Below are 10,000 nucleotides of genomic sequence, written 5' to 3'. Positions count from 1 at the left end.
AAAACAAATAAAATAAATAAAAAAGCTCTAGGTTCTGCCTGCTGTCCCATTTTCCCTTTCCCTTTCGCGAAGGTCCACACGGGGTCTCCTATCCCACAAGTGAAGCTGTCTGGAAGTCCACGAGCTTCTCCTATTGGGACTCTTGGCTCTCGACGCTTGATTTGCAGCGAGGAAAATTTGCTTCTCATTATGGGGGGAGGGGGGGGGATAAGTCAAAAAAAGACGTAGAACAATGCATGATGATGAGAGAAAGAACAAAGGAGGGGGAGACAGAGAGATAGATAGATAGAGAGATGAGATAGATTAGAGAGATAGATCGAAGTGGATCCCTGTTTCAACTCGAAGCAAAACGAAACCTAAGTAGCATTCTCGACGCCACACGGTTTCCCTTTCGGCTTCCCTTCCTGCTGGCGCTCGGCTGCAGCGTGCCAGAAGGAATACAGTGCCAACATGCGGCACTGCGCGGCGCTGGTCACTCCCCTTGTCTCTCAAGCAGGTCACTTAGTCTTGATGATGGGCGCCATTGATCTCCAGAGTGCCACAAGCCCCGAGTTTAAGGTCCGGGAGAGTGCCACCCGAGGTCAGATAAACCCGCCGACCGCGGTGCCAAAGCGAGAATGCGTGAGAGTGTCGCCGCTCTTCCTTTCATTGCCCCCCCCCCACCCCACTCCCCCGCCCCCTTCTCAAACGCGTTCCCTCCACGTCAAAGGCGACAACCGGGGGGGGGGGGGTCACAAGGGCCTTAGGGGGTCAAGGCCAGCCAGGGGTCAAGGCTATGGGTCAGGGGTAACGGCTAGGGGTCAAGAGGCCGGTCTCGCAGGTGCCACCTAGCCGTGAGCACGAGGCGAAGGTGAGAAATATCGTGAGACAATCTCCCGTTGCCATGGCGACGATTATCAGGCTGAGGGGAGGCACAAGCCTTGAGGAATCCTTGACTGAAGGTCCCATGACTCTGTGTGTGTGTGTGTGTGTGTGTGTGTGTGTGTGTGTGTGTGAGTGTGTGTGTGTGTGTGTGTGTGTGTGTGTGTGTGTGTGTGTGTGTGTGTGTGTGTGTGTGTGTTGTGTTTGTGTGTGTGTGTGTTTGTGTGTTTGTGTGTGTGTGTGTGTGTGTATGTGTGTGTGTGTGTGTGTGTGTGTGTGTGTGTGTGTGTGTGTGTGTGTGTGTGTGTGTGTGTGTGTGTGTGTGTGTGTGTGTGTGTGTGTGTGTGTGTGTGTGTGTGTGTGTGTGCATTCTTAATATTTTCCTTTTTTCAAAATCTTCTCTTATCCACTTGGCATACATTTATTATATACTTTTTTCATTTATTTTTTCTTCTTTTTCGTTTCATCGTTTCAGCGACAAATTTTCTTCTTGATGCATATATTGGATTTTTTCTGGTCATTAGAAGCATATTGTTAATATATATATATATATATATATATATATATATATATATATATATATATATATATATACATTACATCAGGTTCATCATAAGATACGATAAACAGGTATTTATTAATTTCTTTAAAACTAAGAAAAATATAAAACACAAAATTGCTTCACATTTTCCTTTGCGTTAAGATCAACACAAATTAACATTGATTTTTTTTAAATGAAACTTATATACAAATAATTACAAACATTAGGTTACTCTAATTAATGAAGCAATATCAATTAGAAATAATTAACCACAAAAAAATATATATGATTAGTGTTGCAATAACATCAATATTTATAGCCATTACAATACCCATTTGATTGTGGGATTTGGTCATTCAATAAACAAAATTACATTTAACTGAAGAACATTTGAAACTGTTTACAATGAAAACCTCAATTCAAAAGAATTATTACTTTATCCAAATTTACATATACTTGAAACGCTAAATGATGAAATTGGGCCTTAGATTCCACAGGGTATATTGACCCTTTTTTTATATATCCTAAACACCATGATCTTAAATGACAATGAATCTTTTACAAAATTGTTCTTCAAGCTAATTTTCTTCTAAGGAATATATATTTTTTTAAATGCATTTTTTTTCTTCTCTTCTCTTACGTTACATTTTTTTTTTTTAAGTAAATGTTTCTCTACTTTACTTTCTCTAAAAGTATATGTTTTTAAGTAGATTTTCAATTCCATTTTCTCTTCTTAAACAAAAGTTCTCAAATCTAAAATTCTCTACTTTATCTTCTCTAAAATTATATCTATTTAAGTAGATTTTCAATTCCATTTTCTCTTCTTAAACAAAAGTCCTCAAATCTCAATTTCTCTACTTTATCTTCTCTAAAATAATATTTTTAAAATTATACTTTTAAAGTAGATTTTCAATTTTATTTTTTCCTTTAAAACAAAAGTCCTCAAATCTCAATTTCTCTACTTTATCTTCTCTAAAATTATATCTTTTTAAATAGATTCTCAATTCCGTTTTCTCTTCTTAAACAAAAGTCTTCAAATCTAAAATTCTCTACTTTATCTTCTCTAAAATAATATCTTTTTGAGTAGATTTTCAAATTTATTTTCTCCTCTTTAACAAAAGTTCTCAAATCTGTTTCTCTATTTTATCTTCTCTAAAATTAATCTTTTTAAGTAGATCTTCAATTCCGTTTTCTCCCCTTAACCAAAAGTCCTCAAACCCCAATTTCCTAAGCGACAGTCCAACGAAAGTCCACTTACGCGAGACGGCCGATGTCCCCGAGGTACTCCGTCATGGCAAACATGGCTGCCACTTGTCACGCCGACGCCTCCCTTCTATGACAAAATTCGGACGACGGTTGGTACGCCTGGCTCCCCCGCCGCCGCCTCCTCCTCCTCCTCTTCTTCTTCCTCCTCCTCCTCCTCCCTCTTCCTCTTCTTCTGCTGCTGCCGCTCGGTACTCCTGGGACGAGCTGCTATGCACACAGCCATCGCATAAATTTGGCCTTCATGCTGCGCTCCATTGCCCTCTCGCCCGCGCCTCGCTCTCGGTCATGCTGGCATCGCGGCTTCGTTATTTCGTTATAGATCCATAGGCCCGAGGAAGGCCACAGACACTCGGACACAACGAAACGAAAAGAACAAAGGAAAAGAGGCTTATTCTTAAAGTCACATAGACGTTTATCACGATAATTTCCTGCAAGAGACCCACACCCAAGAAGAGAAGATATTAACAATCACTATCTTTTTTTCCCTATTTATCTTCATCTTTCTTCGCACTAAAACACTTCAAAGTACACATCAAAATACACTTTATCAGATAAAACACTGCAAATACAGACGTATCACACACCTTGTCTGTCTCTCTTATTACACTTTGTTATTTTCATATTAATTAATAATAATCATCATAATAAATATTATCATTATAATAAAACGCTTTTGCTTCCGTTTTTCCAGGGTCGTTTTCGCAACATGCATTGCAATCACTCGAGGTGCACTGATATAACAAAAGTTTCAGTAATTGTAATTTCGGGGCACAGATAGTAATATGGGAGAAATTGGTGTTGTTTTACGATAATCTTCACAATAACTCAAAAAAAAAAAAAAAAAAAAAAAAAAGATAAATGAAAAGATAAAACAGATAATTAAAAAAATCAACGATCTACAGCCCCCCCCCCCCCCAAAAAAGGAACACACACACAGAACAAATGGAAAACAAACGAATTAGTTAACACTCATTTATAGTCAGTAAACAAACATCCATTACAAAATAAACTGCAATGGGAATATGGGCAGTGATGAGATTACAAATAAATAAATAAAAATCTAACCACTATTTAACCCCCCCTTCACCACTCTTTGTTGGTCTATGTACTGCCGTACGAGAATATAAAAGGAGCGGCTAATTCAGAGAGAGAGAGAGAGAGAGAGAAAGAGAGACAGAGATAAACTACAATAATTAAAAAAAAATAGAATAAAAGCAGAAAAAAAACACATCGACTTGCGATCCGAGAATTAAAAAAAATAATAAAAAAATAAAAATAAATAAATAAATAAAATCAACCCTGCCATACCCCCCCCAAAAAAAAAAAAAAAAGAATCGCCATTTGCGTTCCCCTGAGGCTCGCAAGAAGGGAGAGATTCGCTGTCTTGATATTTTCTACTCTATTCTGTCTTCTAATTATTATTATCATTATATTACTTTTCCCACTTTATCATTATTATTATTATTATTATTATTATTATTATTATTATTATTATTATTATTATTATTATTATTATCATTACATTGCTTTTCCCACTTTATTAATATTATAATTTTCTATTATACCATCATTACTTTATTTTCATTATTTGCTTGTACATTATTATTATCATTATTATTTTCTATCATCTTCTTTTGCAATTATATTATTGACATTTTCTAGTCTATTCTGACCTTATTTTTATTTCTCTATTTTCGATCACGAAGAGAAAAATGTCCGAGTTATTTATTTTCCTTTCATGTGTTATTATATTCTTTTTCTTTTTCCTTTTATCATACACTTTATTGTTACCATTATATTTACCATTACTCTTATCATTACTATCATTATCATTATTACCATGATCATTAATACTAATTTTATTTTTCTCGATACTGTCAATTCACATCATTATCAATATCACCATATAAATCCTCACTAATACTTTGGCTATTACATCTACTACTACACTTATCATTATAATTAACATCACTTCGCTATAATTGTCACCATTATTACGAAAACAAAATATCATTAATTATCACACAAATTCTCCTAAGCATACATCATACAGTTCGATTTTTTGTCTGTATGCTTGAAAGTAGTAGAACTCAACAATGGAAACAAGAAACTCATATAATTAATCGTAGAAACTCATATAATTAATCGTAAAAACTCATATAATTAATCGTAAAAACTCATATAATTAATCGTAAAAACTCATATAATTAATCGTAAAAACTCATATAATTAATCGTAAAAACTCATATAATTAATCGTAGAAACTCATATAATTAATCGTAGAAACTCATATAATTAATCGTAAAAACTCATATAATTAATCGTAGAAACTCATATAATTAATCGTAGAAACTCATATAATTAATCGTAGAAACTCATATAATTAATCGTAGAAACTCATATAATTAATCGTATAATATTTCTTAATACCCATGAATCAATAATCAATTTTATGACATTTCCCAGCGATGGACACAAAACTTTAAAAAAAAGCCAGTCAGCATTATTTTTGGCAGTGTGGCCATTTCCAGATTATTTGCTATCTTTAGATTTTTTTGAGAAATGAGGATATGATGTGGATTCCCGGGTTGAGAGAGAGAGAGAGAGAGAGAGAGAGAGAGAGAGAGAGAGAGAGAGAGAGAGAGAGAGAGAGAGAGAGAGAGAGAGAGAGAGAGACAGAGAGAGAGAGAGAGAGAGAGAGAGAGAGAGAGAGAGAGAGAGAGAGAGAGAGAGAGAGAGAGAGAGGCAGAGAGAGAACGAGAAAGAGAGAGAGAGAGAGAGAGAGAGAGAGGGAGCGAAAAGGAGAAAGAGAGAGAGAGAAACAGACAGAGAGAGTAAGAGAGAGAGACAAACAGACAGACAGAGAGAGAGAGAGAAACAGACACACAGACAGACAGAGAGAGAGAGAAACAGACAAACAGACGTCTGTCCGCCGTTGTAATAAGCGAGCGGGGGGGGGGGGGGCTGGAAGCATTCCAAACCGCCCAAATGTTGAGATATTACTCAGTGAACTGGATGATTGGGCGGAAAATAGGGGGGAGGGGGGGGAGGGGCAAGCTTGGATAAAGGAGGAAAATAGTAGATGAAATAAATAGACCGACAGAAGGTAGAGATTATGTATGAAAGCGAATATAAGGAGAGACAGAAATCGACGCAAATAGTCACACACACACATGCAAAATCACACACGCATACACATATAATCACACACATACACAATCACACACGCATACACATATAATCACACACACATACACAATCACACACGCATACACATGCACGATCACACATACACATATAATTGTGCATGTGTGTGTGATTATATGTGTATGCGTGTGTGGTCGTGCGTGTGAGAGATTATATGTGTATGCGTGTGTGGTCGTGCACGCATACACATATAATCACGCACACGCACAATCACACACACACACACACACACATAATCACACACACATGCACATCTAATAAAGTCTTTATGATGTCCCAAATCATTCGGAATAAAATATGACTTGTAAATGATCCTCAGCCAGAGATGTCACAGAAAGGAAGGATAATTCATCAATAATTTTATTATAATTCATTACTTACGTTAGTATCATAGAGGAGGAAAAAGATACAAAGAGACACACATACACATACACGATGCGCGCGTGCACACACACACAAACACACATACACACACACACACACACACACACACACACACACACACACACACACAAACACACATACACACACACACACACACACACACACACACACACACACACACGAACACACACACACACACAAACACACACAAACACACAACACACACAAACACACATATAAATATATTATTATTATTCTTTCCTCTTCCCATACACCTCTTTCCTCTTCACTCAGTCCCACCTCCTCATGTTCCCCATTCCTCCTTCTTCCCCCTCCCCCTAATTACCTCTTCCTCCTCCTCATCCCCTCCTTAGCCCTTGTCTTCTGGTATCTTCGTATATTGCCCCGCCTTCTTCCTTGCCCCACCTCCTCCTCCTTACTCCACCTCCTTGTATTGTTCTCCTCCTTCCTCCTTCTCCCTCCTCTTCCTTCCTCCACCTCACTGAATCGCTCTTCAAATCCTCCCTCCTCCCCCTTACTATTCCTCCTTCTCCACCTCCACTTGCTCTTTCACTTCCACCACCCCCTCCTTACTATTCCTCCACCTCCTCGACCTGCTCCTTCTCCTCCTCCACCTCCTCCACCTCCCTCCTCCTCCCTCCACCACCACCTCCACCCCCTCCTCCTCCACCACCACCACCTCTACCTCCACCCCTCCTCCACCCCTCCACCCCCTCCTCCACCACCACCACCTCCACCCTCCTCCTCCAACCCCCTCCACCTCCACCTCCCACCTCCACCTCCACCTCTCCCTCCCACCTCCACCACCCCCTCCACCTCCACCACCCCCTCCCCCCACCACCCCCTCCTCCTCCACCACCACCACCTCTACCTCCAACCCCTCCACCACCCCCTCCACCACCTCCACCCCCTCCACCTCCTCCCGAAGGCGCCTCAAAAACCCTAAAAAGACGGAGAGCCAGACTGGTTGTCTCCGAAGTCTGCCGGCAAGACGGAGAAGAATAGAAGAATGGGGAATGTGGAGGCAGAGAAAAAGGGGACAAGGCGAGGAAGGAAGAGATAAAAAGAGGAGACAGAGACGAGGAAAATGGGAAGAGAAAGAAAGAAAGAAAGAGAAAGAGAGCCAAGGTGGGGAAGGAAGCGATAATAATAATGATAATGATAATACTAATAATGACAATAATGATAATGACAATGTAATAATAATAATACCAATAATTGCCATAAGTATCATTATTATAATAATATTATAAAATAATAACAATAATAGTATTAACAAAAATCATAATGATAATAACAAAAGCAATATGAATTAAAACAAAAGCAGCAATAACAATAATAAAAAACAACAATAACAATAATAACAAACGTAATAACAATACCTATGATACATTGACCATAGTAAAACAACGATTATTATAATCATAATTCTAATAATAATAACAAAAACAACCACAAAATAATCAATGTCCTTTTCATCATTATCCCCCTTATTACTATTACCATTAACCTCACTCTTCTCTAATTATGCTATCATTAGTGTAATCATTATTACCTTTTTAAGTGCTGATTATTCTTATAGTCATTATGGTCATTTTTATTATTATCATCATTATGTTCCTATCATTATCATATTCATCATTATTTTCCTATCATTATTATATCAATTATCAATATAATTGCTATTTTCATTATTATCATTATCAAAGGCATCATTATCATTATAATCATTATCATTACCATGTGAATAATGATGATAATAATAATAATAAAGATATCAATAATTATGATTATGATGAAAATAATAATAATAATGGCAATAATGATAATAATAATAGCGATGATGAAAATGATAACAATAATAACAAAAGTAACAATAACAAAAAATATCAGTTATAATAATAACAATGATGATAAAAATAACAATAATAATAGTATCATTCACAATAACAGCAACAATAACAATAATGTTATTGTTACAAACATAATAAACACTTCCCTTGTCCACTCTCCTACCCCTTCTCTCCTTTTCCTTTCTTCCTTCCTCTCCTTTTCCCTCCTTCTCCTTTCCTCCTCTCCCCCTTTCCCTTTCCCCCTTCTCCCTTCTTTCCTTTCCCCTTCTCCCCTTTCCCTTTCCCTCTCTCTCTCCCTTTCCCTTCCCCTCTTTCCTCTTTCCCCCTCTTCCCTCTTCCTCCTCTCCCCCCTATTTCCTCTCCCCTCCCCCTAACCCCCCTTCCCCTCTTCCCTCTCTCCTCCCCCTGAGCACTGAGCACACGCCTTACTTGTGCGAATGATTATCTGAATAATTAATCGGGAGCTGAAAAAAAATCTGAGGGGAAAGCGTGGATGTCGGTCCTTGTTATTTGCCACCTAGGAGAGGGGAAAAGAGGGGGAGGGGGCAAAGGGGGGAAGGAAGAGGGGAAATGGAAGGGAAAGGTTGGAGAGGAGGGAGAGGGGGAAAGGGGAGGAAGAAGGGAAATAGAGGGGAAAGGTTGGAGAGGAAGGGGGAGGAAGATGGGAAACAGAAGGGAAAGGGGGGAAGGAAGAGGGGAAATAGAAGGGAAAGGTTGGAAAGGTGGGAGGGGGAAGGGAAGAGGGGAAACAGAAGGGAAAGGAGGGGGAGGGGGAAAGGGTGAAGGAAGAGGGGAAATAGAAGGGAAAGGTTGGAAAGGTGAGGGAGGGGAAAGGGGTGAAGGAAGAGGGGAAACAGAAGGGAAAGGAGGGGGGGAAAGGGGGAAGGAAGAGGGAAACAGAAGGGAAAGGAGGGAGAGGGGGGGGAGGGGGAGGAAGAGGGGAAACAGAAGGAAAAGAGGGGGAGGGGAAGGGGGAAGGAAGAGGGGAAACAGAAGGGAAAGGTTGCAGAGGTGGAGGAAGGAAAGGAGGGTAGGGAGAGAAAGGGAAGAGGAGGGAAAAGGAAAATAGAAGAAAGTGGTGGAGGAAGGGGAAAGAAGGGGAGGGAGGGATAGAAAGGGAAGAGGGGAAATAGAAAGGAAATTTTGAAGAGGTGGAAGAAGGAAAGGAGGGGAAGAGAGAGACAGAAAAGAGAAAGGGGAAAGGTGGGGAAGAGGGGAGAAAGGTGGAAGGTTTGGAGGAGGAGATATGTGAGAAAGAGGGGAGAAAGGAAAGGAAGGGAAGGGGAAAGGAGGAAAGATGGGAAGATTGGTAGGGGGAGGAGGGAGGAGAGGAGTAGAGGGAAGGGGAGAGGGATAGAGGGGATAGAGGGGAAGGAAGGGTAAGTAGAAGGGGGGGGGGGGTAAGGGAAGGGGAAAGATGAGTGTGAAGCAGACGGGAACGAGGAATTTGATAAGAGATGAGGAGGGGAGAGCGGGAAGGGAAAGAAGCATTGGGGGAGATAGAAGAGGCAAAAGGAAAGGTAACAGAAGGGGAATTGGGGTAGGAAGAAAAGGGGGGTGATAAATCGGAAAATAGACGGTAAGGGAGAAGGAAGGGATAACGAAGGAGAGGAAGAGGAGAGAGAAAGGGAAGGAAGAGGAGAGGGAAAAGAGAGAGAAAGGGAAGGAAGAGGATAGGGAAAGGAGAGAGAAAGAGAAGGAAGAAGAGAGGGAAAGGAGAGAGAAAGGGAAGGAAGAGGAAAGGGAAAGGTGAAAAACGAAAGAAAAGAACATAAACGGAACAAAAAGAGGGATAAATGCAAAAGAGAAATAAAAAAAAACAAGAAATAAAGGAACGAAACCAGAAAAAAAAGTGAAGAGCAAGAGG

The 10,000-nt window shown here is 39.7% G+C and overlaps 1 long non-coding RNA gene across 2 annotated transcripts in view; it reads right to left on the bottom strand.

Moving 5' to 3' along the window:
• Positions 1-10,000, bottom strand: part of LOC138865289 (uncharacterized) — a 257,019-nt gene that overhangs the window by 236,793 nt on the left and 10,226 nt on the right. For both annotated transcript variants that reach the window (XR_011399363.1, XR_011399362.1), the window contains exon 2: positions 2,661-3,096. This is a non-coding gene — a long non-coding RNA (uncharacterized lncRNA). The remainder of the gene's footprint in view (positions 1-2,660; positions 3,097-10,000) is intronic.

Source organism: Penaeus vannamei, chromosome 20, assembly GCF_042767895.1.
Source record: "Penaeus vannamei isolate JL-2024 chromosome 20, ASM4276789v1, whole genome shotgun sequence".
Classification (NCBI taxonomy): Eukaryota; Metazoa; Arthropoda; class Malacostraca; order Decapoda; family Penaeidae; genus Penaeus; species Penaeus vannamei.
The sequence above is the reverse complement of the archived record's forward strand: the minus strand, read 5'-3'. Positions and strand labels throughout refer to the sequence as shown.